This window comes from Olea europaea, unplaced genomic scaffold, assembly GCF_002742605.1.
Source record: "Olea europaea var. sylvestris unplaced genomic scaffold, O_europaea_v1 scaffold1112, whole genome shotgun sequence".
Lineage (NCBI taxonomy): Eukaryota > Viridiplantae > Streptophyta > Magnoliopsida > Lamiales > Oleaceae > Olea > Olea europaea.
The window spans coordinates 14,057-24,641 of record NW_019228491.1 but is presented as its reverse complement, the minus strand read 5'-3'; the positions used below and the strand labels follow the sequence as shown (position 1 = coordinate 24,641).

The window sequence follows — 10,585 nt, the reverse complement described above, 5'->3', positions numbered from 1 at the left end:
AATAGAACTAGAAGATAAACCTGATGAAGCTGTATAAGTTTCTTCAGGCACCGACGAGTAGCTACACTAGCTACACCTCTCACATTCCAAATGATGGCATTTATAGGGAAGGAGAATGTGAGGATGTATCATGTGACTGACTCCGAGTGATCCTTCTGCTCGGATGTGGAGTATTAGTAGCCCGTGGGTGTCTCTTCCGAACAACTGGGATAAATCCATCTTCCTCTGTCCTCTCATCCAAACCCACCAAGTCATCAGAAGAAGATCTTCGAAAAGGTCCCTGCTGGTGAACCTCAATCTGAGGTGAGCCCTCTGTGTCTGAATGCGCTGACTGCAAAGATGGAATAGATGCCTCCACATTCTGATGACAAACAGGAGGAGAAGAAGTGGAAATATGTGCCTGAGCCCTACCCGGTGTCGGGCCTGGAATGTAAGGAGTTCTGCTGACTGTGTCCGTCGAAAAATTCTGTGTCTGTGGCCTCTTCAAGATCTCATCCAACATAGGATCATAAAACGGAGTGATAGGTGGACTGATAGCCTGAGCAGGAGTTGAAGGAGTGGTAGATGTAACTGGATCTACAACACTGATAACTGGTAAGGCTGTAGCAGAGGGAGGAGCAACAGATGGCTGGGTCTGGGCATGTGAGCTAGTGCCAGTAGGTAATGGGACTGATCTGATGACAGTGGACACAGAAAGCAGAATATGAACTCCAGATGTGCTAGCATCACCTCAATGCATACCCGTGCCTCACTGGGTCGTCGTAGATCTGAAGTGGCCTCATCAGTACGTAGTGGGATTCCAATGGCCTTAGCTAGGGCAAACAGACTACTCTTTGCCCGAAAGTGAATGGGCAATAATGGGAATGAAACCCAAACAGGGACAATAGGAGTCTCATGCTTAGGATTAAAGCTGGGCGTCCACTTAAAAACACGCATGAGACAACCATCGATGTACCAAGAGGGCTTGAGAAATAGGCGTGAGTAATCATCCTCATGTGCCAAGTGTATTAGATTATGAGTCGCATCAATAAGTCCAATCATATAATCACCACAAAAACCAAATTTTTGAAAGCTGTCACGTACCTTAATCATGGAGGGCTTGCGACGTGTGAATTTGCCAACAAGAGTAAATTTATACGGTTCAGAAAGAAAGTCCTCTTCTTCCTCGGTAAAGGCAACCGCCGGCTCTCCCATATGCATGAAAGGTTCCTTAGATGTGAACCTATGGTCATTGGAGTCCGGTGGGGCTTGCAAAACCTGTGCAAAAGACTTCCGTTGGCTACGCTCAGCTTGAGAGACTACAGATTTACCAGAAACTGTAGCTGCATATGACTTCCTAGCTTGATTAATTACTGTAGGGACCTCCCGTGGCAAATCCGATGATGGAACTGGGTCCGTAACAAAATTCCCCACATTCTGCTGAAGGATCACCGGCGCGTGACCACCACGCGCCGGCCGTTGACCGGCGGTGATTTTCCAATGATGTCAGAAAATTATGATTTTTCACAGGTAGATGCGTAATTTCATGCTGATCATCACGGTATGTTCCGTTTTCCGAAACGAGTTCAGGATTGGCCGAAATCTGCGATTTTCCGAGCGACTGGCCGTAACTTGCGATCACCGGTGAGAGCGCGTCCGAGGTCGGAATTGGACCATTTTTTAGACGAAGGTTCTCCTTCTCATGGGTAATCAGATGATATGGCGCGTGCATGTGTCTGAGCTCGATAGAGGGTTTAATTGAAAAATCAGAAATCGGCCCCTCGGGATTTGATCTGCCAATTTTGGGCGATTCAGATGCAATCTCCACCACCCCTAGGGTTTTCGACCCTTCTGGAATCATTGGTGATGGTCCCAGATCCTGAATCACTCCAGAAGATGAAGTTTTGATGACATTGGGAAACGTGCAATCATTGTTCTTATTAGAAATCAATCCAATCGCTTCCAAAACAGTAATATTTTGATTTTGTTGTTGATCTTCTGTTGTTTGGGGTTGAAATCCATCGGGTAAAGGTGGAATATCGGGTGGTGGGTCGAGATTTTTGAAGGTCTGTGCTTTGTCTCCCATTCTAGAGAGAAGGGAGAGCGTTTTGGGCTAGAGAGAGAAAAGTTTTTTGGTTTGGGGTTTAGGGGTTAGGGTTTGGGGTTTTGGTTTTGGGTTTAGGGTTTTGGGTTTAGGGTTTAGGGTTTTGGGTTTAGGGTTTAGGGTTTAGGTTTTAGGGTTTAGGGTTTAGGGTTTAGGGTTTAGGGGTTTAGGGTTTAGGGTTTTAGGGTTTTAGGGTTTAGGGTTTAGGGTTTAGGGTTAAGGGTTAGGGGTTAGGGGTTTAGGGGTTAGGGTTTAGGGTTTAGGGCTTAGGGTTTTGGGTTTAGGGTTTAGGGTTTTAGGGTTTAGGGTTTTGGGTTTTGGGTTTTAGGGTTTTGTGTTTAGGGTTTAGGGTTTAGGGTTTTTTTTTTAGTAAAGACATCCACACATCCTTAATGACTTTTTAGGGTCCACCAAGGAAGGTCGATGGGGGTTAAGGGTTCCCCAACCATGTTTATTTCATAAAAATCAAGAGTGCAGGAAAGGAGGGGGGCATAAACCTGACCTCCAAAAAGCAACAGTGCAACAAATGAAAAATTAGAAAAGAACAAAGTAAATGAGGAAGTACTACTCCCTTGTACAAGAAAAATGAAAAAATGATTGCCTAAACTACAAACCTCTAAAGCTGGGCAATCCATATCTGTCGATCTGTACCAATGCCCTAATTTGTCGGGGCTGGTCAAGTGGTCCATATTCTTGGTAATGCTGGTGATCCCAACCCTCTGAAGCAAGAGAATCTGCAACCTGGTTACCTTCTCTGTAGATATGAGAAACTGTGTCTCTGTCAAGGCAAATGACGTCTCTGATCTGTCTTAGAATACCCTGAATCGTCCACGGTCCTCCACCTTTGACGATGCAGTGAATGGCCAGCATTGAATCTACCTCAATCCAAATAGCTGATATCCCAAGTCCTCTGGCCAATTGAAGCCCATCTAGTATGGCTCTGAGCTCAGCCTCCAAAATGAAACATGTTCCATACGATGCTGAGAATGCCCTGATACAGTATCCTGCGTGGTCCCTAATGATGCCTCCACCACTTGCAAATCCATCTTTAACGCATCCATCGGTATTGATCTTGTAGGATCCAATAGGTGGAGTGCGCCAAACAACCATAATAGGTGGTGGTGGGAGAGGACGGGTCAAAGAAATTCCAAAAAAGGATGCAAGTGTCACATCTCCTCGCCAATGCTCAACTCGAAATAGTCCTCCCATATGAAGGAAGGAGATCATGCGGTAGACCCTCCAAATAATACGTCTTGCCACCATACGAATACCTCTATGCTTCGCATCATTCCTCTCAGTCCATAGAAACCAAAATACCAGTAGAGGAATGATAATACGAATGTGTCCACGACAAACGTGCTGTCCAGAATATCGCCATCTCTGGAACCTCTGTCTGACCCCTTCTCCTGAAGTCATAGGTATCTGAAAGATGTCTCCAAAGTGCTGCCATACCTGGTCGGAGATGCTGCTGCTCGTGAAAATATGATTGATGGTCTCAATCTCGGAACAACACTGACAACGAGAAGCCAACTGACATCCAATTCTCCTCTGAATAACAACATCTACTGGTATGAGATCCTGCCATAGTCTCCAGCAGAAGAATGAAATAGTGGTAGGCAAGATAGAGCTCCACAGCAGTCGATATGAGTCCTGAGGCTGGTGAACCGAACGGACTAGTTGCCATGCTGATTTGGTGGTAAATTCACCATCCGAAGTAATTTTCCAAACAATTCGGTCCGGGGCATCTGCACATAAAGATATCGCCCCTATCTGTCCCGCCATGTGAGAAGGAAGGGCCTGTAATAACCGTCCGAAATCCCACCCAGTGTCATCAAAAAAATCCTGTACCCTCGCAGATGTGTGCTGTCTGTGGGGGAATAGGGATGCCAACGTGGTCTCGCCCATCCAACAATCATGCCAGAAGAAAATCTGACCGGCTCCAAGGTGCCAAGCAATGTGTGGATCCGTCCGTGGCCTAACTGATTTCAGCCTCTTCCAGGTAGGGGAAGCTGAACTGGGAACTGCTGCAAGTGAAGGATGCGTCCCCTTACAATACTTGCCAAGTAAAAACTGAGCCCAAAGTGACCTCTGAGATCGGAACAACCACCAGAGCTTCATGGAGAAGGTGTCCACCACATCCTGTAATCTCCTAAAGCCGAGGCCTCCCTCATCAGTAGGAAGGCAAATCTTCTTCCAACTCCTCCAATGTAGACGTCGTGCTTGATCCTTAGAGTCCCATAGGAATCGGGCAAAGATGCTCTCAAGTTTCTTCAGCACTGTCTTGGGCGGCTGCATAATCTGAAGAAGATGTAAAGGTATGGAAGAAAGTACTGACCTCAGTAATGTAATACGACCCCCAGGCGATAGTAATCGTGAGGCCCAGCCTGATATCCTATCCCTTATCTTTTGGATAAGGTCATCATAAAAGAAGCTCCTCTTAGTCCCCTTGAATAAGGGGACACCCAAATAAGTGAAAGGCTGCTGCTGATGTCTGAAGCCCGTCAAAATCTCTAGTCGTCTGATCTGACTAGTGGATGCCCGTCTGGATAGTATAATACCGCTCTTGTCTCTATTCACCAGTTGGCCAGAAACTCCTTCATAATGCTCCAAACAGTCTAAGACCTTCCTGATAGACTGTTTCTGACCGTTGGCAAAGATGATCATATCGTCAGCAAATGAGAGATGTTAGACAAGAGCACTACCTCCATGTCGATAACACATACCGGGATACTCTTGAAACCTCTGAGTGAGCAAACGTGAGAAGTAGTCAGCTGCAATGATGAACAAGGATGGGGAGATAGGATCACCCTGTCTGAGTCCTCGTGAGGAGGGAAAAAAGCCACATGGGCGGCCATTTAGGAGTACGGAGAAACGACACTGCGAAATGCAACGCCTGATTCTGTCAATCCAGATCTGATCAAATCCAAATGCCTCCAGTTTCCCTCTCAATCCAAACTCTGTCAGGGAGATCGTAGTCCAAATTAACCTCCACACATACTCTAGCCTCACTAGGGCGGCGAAGATCAGATGTTGCCTCATCAATACGTAACGGAAGGCCAATAGCTTTAGCAATAGCATACAAACTGCTCTTAGCCCGAAAGTGAATAGGTAGAAGTGGAAAGGATACCCAGACTGGAGCAATTGGGGTCTCTTGCAGTGGACTAAAGCTTGGAGTCCATTTGAAGACTCTCATAGGGGAACCATCAATATACCACAGTGGTTTGAGGAATAACCGTGCATAGTCATCCTCGTGCACCAAGTGAATCAAAATGTGTGTGGCATCAATTAGACCAATAGTATAATCACCACAAAAACCAAAGCGAGAAAAGTTTTCATGTACCTTAAGCATAGATGGCCTCCGGTGCACAAATTTGCCAACAAGAGTAAACTTGTATGGCTCAGCCAAGACTTCTTCATCTGCCTCTGTGAATAGAACTGCAGGTTCACCATGATGGATGAAAGGGTCCCTAGAAATGAGCTTGTGGTCAGTAGATTCTTGTGATGCTCGAAGAATTTGAGCAAAGGACTTCTTTTGACTCCTCTCTGCTTGAGAAACTACTGGCACATTACCAACTGCTGCAGCATAAGATTTTGGACCAGAATGAGCAGTTGTGGAAGTTGCAGTAGCTCGTGGTGTTGCATGTGGTGGTGGGGGTTGCTCACGTGCAGGAGGGACTCGCGCGTTGATGGTACGCGCAGTTTGGGATGTACTAGGCGGTAAAGTGTTGATCCTTGGGGTTTTTCCATGATTTGGAGCCAGTGGTGCAGTTCCCGGGATCAAAGGAGGTCCAAAAACATTAGAAGGATTTGCCTCGGTATGTGTGCCACTTGGCACGTTTCCCAATGCAGATTTCCCGTCAGTTTCAGCTGGAGTAATGGTCTCTCCAAAGGTTTTCATATGCTCTGAAGATGATGGAAGTGTCAAAAATATAGAATTCTGGCCAGAAACAGCAGTACCAATTGCCTCGATTTGTGTGCATTTTGGCACGAAATCTAATGTAATATTTTCGATCGAATTGATAGGCCCTTCTGATGTTTGTGGATCTTTTGAGTTCATCGGAGGTGTCAATTTTCTCAAATAATGCTCAGAAATGGAAGAAATCTGACCAGCAGCGCTAGAGGTGTGAAGAACACCATTTGATTCCAAAATTCGGCAAATTAATGATGTAATCTCAGCAATTGGAACATTACCCAGAGTATCTGGGGCTTGAATTTCATTAACCCCACGTTTAATTGCAGAATCGAACACATTTGTGGGGTCAATTAAGAGAGAATCGGACTTTTGACCTTGAGGGATTGGATCCGTTCGATTCGCGAGATTGGGATGAAATTGATGAAGACCCATATGATATGGATGTTGCCCATGATGAGAGGAGTCGGTATGGGGTGGTCCGCCACTGTGGGTCCCACTGGTGGCGCCGGAAAAATGAAAGGGAGGCAGCGATTCGGCAGGCAGCGCAGGCGGACCTTCCAGGTGCAATTTCGGTCGATTGGGAGCTCCAAATGGTGAGTGGCGACCATGGTTGTGATTGTCTGGAGAAGGGCTACCGACCGGCAGTGGTTCGCGACCGTGGGTCCCACCGGAGGCCCCGAAAAATTGAAAATCGACAGGCAGCGCAGGCGGGACTTTCAGATGCAATTTCGATCGATCGAAGGCTCCATATGGTGAACGGCGACCATGGTTGTGATCGTCTGGAAGAGGGCTATCGACCGGCAGTGGTGCGCCGGCGTGGGTATCACCGGAACAGTGTTTTCCGACAGAAAAAGCTTGCGGCAGATCCGGTTTTTGGCCCCTATTTTCATCAGATTTCGGCCAGTTTATTGCCGGCGGTTGGGTGTAGGTTATAGAGGGAAGTGAGGGGGATCTATTGGTGGTCGGATCCGGTGGCCTTGGCGGCCGGAATGTAGCCGGATGTGATTCCATTTTGGGTGGCTAGAAATCTCCAAAAATCTCCTATCTCTAGAGAGAAAATGGAAGGGTTGGTTATGGTTTAGGGTTTAGGGTTTTAGGGTTTAGGGTTTAGGGTTTAGGGTTTTTTTTTTTTTTAAAAGCAAATACCACTAGTGTGGTTTATTTTATAAAATGAAAAGCGGGACAACAAATAGAGGAGGGGGGCATGGACCTGACCTCCAGCAAATGTAAATTGTAACAAATATTTGAAGATGAAATGCAATCACACTAAACAAGACACGAACCAAAACAAATGAAAGGTACTCAAGGGTATTCCCGAGGGTAAATCTTCGGGTGGTAGTTCATAGACATTGATCGAGTCATGCGTCTGGTTTGAAACATTTCCGGATCATAGTAGTCTGCGATGTCTGGCTCACTCTTTGGAGAGGGGTCTCGCCTGCATGTAGGAGCCTGCTTTGGTGGTAAGAACTGTTCAGATGGTGGTGCACTGAATGTCGGGCGAAAAGCGGGTGCATCTGATCTCATTGTACTAGTCGTAGGTGCGTCTAATCTCATGGTGTTCTGTGCTACGACATCTGAATCATGGGAGATTGACCTGCTTGCTGTAGGGACATCGTCCTCTGCATTTTGCATGCAGTTTCCAAGGCCCATGCCATCCATGTCTCTCTGTATATGTTCTTTCACCTTATTGTGTGTAGGAGCTGTGATAGAAGGACTAGGTGAAGATGTATGCGTAGGAGTCTTACTCACAGAAGGTCCCTCTCCAAAGAGCTTAAAAACCAAGTCCTCAATAGCAAATCTCATGGTAGATCCAACTTTCATTCCATGGTCCTTCTTAAAGTGATCAATCAACATATGCTTGACACCATGTCGCTCTGAGCTGATCTCAGCCAACAACCCCTGTGCAAGAGTGGTTTGAGGAGCTGTCCCGGTACCTGATCCCTGCGCTGACTGAGTACTATCTGTGTGTGTCTTTAATGGTGGAGAACTCATATGTGTTGGCTCAGGGGGTACATCAGTAGTAGCTGTGGGAATAGGAGCTATGGAAGTAATAATAGGAGAAGTGGGTACCTCGATAGGAGCATTTGGAGTAGGCTCAGCAACTGAATGAATATACGGAGGTACCTCTGGATCAACTGTGATACGAGTAGAGGTAGGAACTGTTGATGCAGATTCCAACTCTGTCACAACTGCGGTAGTAGTAGTGGGAAGCACAGAAGGCACTGCTGAAACTGGAACCCACTGCTTCTTTGGCTCCACAAACGTCACCTTGCCCTTATCCTTATCAGTCTTAGTAATAGGAGGCCGAACAAGGGGGTGCACAACAACTGTAGGAGGAGGAACTGTAGTACACTGATCATAAGAATGACCCAAGTGTTTACAAGAGAAGCAAAAAATTGGCCGCTTCTCATAGATAACTGTCTGCCAGAAGCCACGGTTACCAGCACGCTCAATCCAAACCCTGTCGGGCAACTTTTGCTCCAAATTCACCTCAATGCACACCCTTGCCTCACTAGGTCGTCTCAAGTCGGTGGTGGCCTCATCAATTCTCTAGGGCATTCCTATTGCCCCAGATAAGGCGAAAGGGAACCCCTTCGCACGTAAATGTACTGGAAGCAGAGGGAACGATACCCATACGGGAACTATCGGAGTCTCTTGCTTAGGTGTAAAGTCACATGTCCACTTAAGGACTCTCATCGGACAACCATCAATATACCATGAAGGTTTAAGAAAAAGCCTACTGTAATCCTCCTCACGTGTAAGGTGTATAAGAATGTGTGTTGTGTCAATCAGTCCCACCTCGAAACAACCATGGAACCCAAACTTAGAAAAAATCTCACGTACCTTCCTCATGATTGGCTTGCGATGTGGAAATTTCCCCACAAGTGTATACTTGTAAGGATCAGCGAGTGTAGCCTCCTCGGACTCAGTCAAAACTATTGCCGGCTCACCCATATGTATAAAGGGTTCTTTAGCAGGAAACCCAGCAGTGGAAGAGTCATCTATACCCTGTACAACCGATGCAAACGACTTCCGTGAACTCCGTTCAGCTTGAGACAGGCCCGGACGGCAAGAAACTGCAGTGGCATATGTCTTTCGGCCCTGATTGAGCACTGTCTGGGCCTCATGTGGAAAAACCGATGATGAAAATGGATTCAAATAAACTGGAAGAACATTCTGATCAAAAGTTGTCGGAGGGCCGCCGGGACGCCGCCGGCCGGCCGCTAGCGGCTCCGTTTTCCGGCCAAAATCAACCGGAGGCAGAAATTTATGATTTTCAACAATCTTGTGCGGAATTTCATGCTGAATAACGCGGTTAGGCACGTTTCCCGAGGTGAGAATCGTAGAGGCCGAAAATTGCAATTTTTTGACAAACTGCCCGTTTACGTTTGGTGTCGTAACAGGAGCGTCCAACCTCCGATTGCCGTGATTTTTTGACCAAAGGTTCACCATCTCATGGGCATTCTGAATATCTGGCGCGTGTATCTGTTGGACCATCGTACGAGAATTAATTTCAAAATCAGTTTCGGGCTGTACTTTTTCCAATGCTTCAATTCCGGCCAAATTGGACGTCGAGGACAACACCCTAGGGGTTTTTGGGCCTTCTGAGTTCATTGGTGATGGTCCCATGTCCCAATTCTGATCAGAAGTGGGTGTTTCGATGACCTTGGGATTCGTGCCATGATTTTTCAAACTTAGATCTATTGCGTTGGGGGATGAATCTGATATTGGTGTTATAGGATGTGTTTGGGTCGTTGTTGGTGATGATTTTCCACCACTTGGGGTGGTGCAATCCGGTGGTTTTGGTGGTGGATCGGGTTTATTTGAGTTTTGGTGGGTTTCTCCCATTCTAGAGAGAAGGGAGAGCGTTTTGGAGGTAGAGAGAGGTTTAGGGTTTAGGGTTTTGGGGTTTTGGGTTTAGGGTTTTGGGGTTTAGGGTTTAGGGTTTACGGTTTACGGGGTAGGGTTTAGGGTTTAGGGTTTAGGGTTTTTTTTTTTTTTAAGCAAATGCCACTATTGTGGTTTATTTTATATAATGAAAAGCGGGAAAACAGAGAGGAGGGGGGCATGGACCTGACCTCCAGCAAATGTAAATTGTAACAAATATTTGAAGATAAAATGCAATCACAATAAACAAGACACGAACAAAACCTAATGAAAGGTACTCATGGGTATTCCCGAGGGTAAATCTTCGGGTGGTAGTACATAGACATTGATCCGGTCATGCGTCTGGTTTGGAACATTTCTGGATCATAGTAGTCTGCGATGTCTGGCTCGCTCGTTGGAGAGGGGTCTCGCCTGCGTGTAGGAGCCTGCTTTGGTGATAAGTACTGTTCGGATGGTGGTGCACTGAATGTAGGGTGAAAAGCGGGTGCATCTGATCTCATTGTACTAGTCGTAGGTGTGTCTAATCTCATGGTGTTCTGTGCTACGACATCTGAATCGTGGGAGATTGACCTGCTTGCTGTAGGGACATCGTCTTCCGCATTTTGCATGCAGTTCCAAGGCCCATGCCATCCATGTCTCTCTGTTATAGTTCTTTCACCTTATTGTGTGTAGGAGCTGTGATAGAAGGACTAGGTGAAGGT

General features: G+C 46.5%; 1 protein-coding gene and 1 pseudogene across 1 annotated transcript in view; both read right to left on the bottom strand.

Moving 5' to 3' along the window:
• Window positions 1–8,544, bottom strand: part of LOC111373328 — a 33,359-nt gene extending 24,815 nt beyond the window's left edge. The window contains exon 1 of the mRNA XM_022995841.1: window positions 8,329–8,544. The gene's annotated coding sequence lies outside the window, so the exon portion shown is untranslated. The remainder of the gene's footprint in view (window positions 1–8,328) is intronic.
• A 1,618-nt stretch (window positions 8,545–10,162) lies between these two features.
• LOC111373330 overlaps window positions 10,163–10,585 on the bottom strand; it is a 3,597-nt pseudogene continuing 3,174 nt past the window's right edge.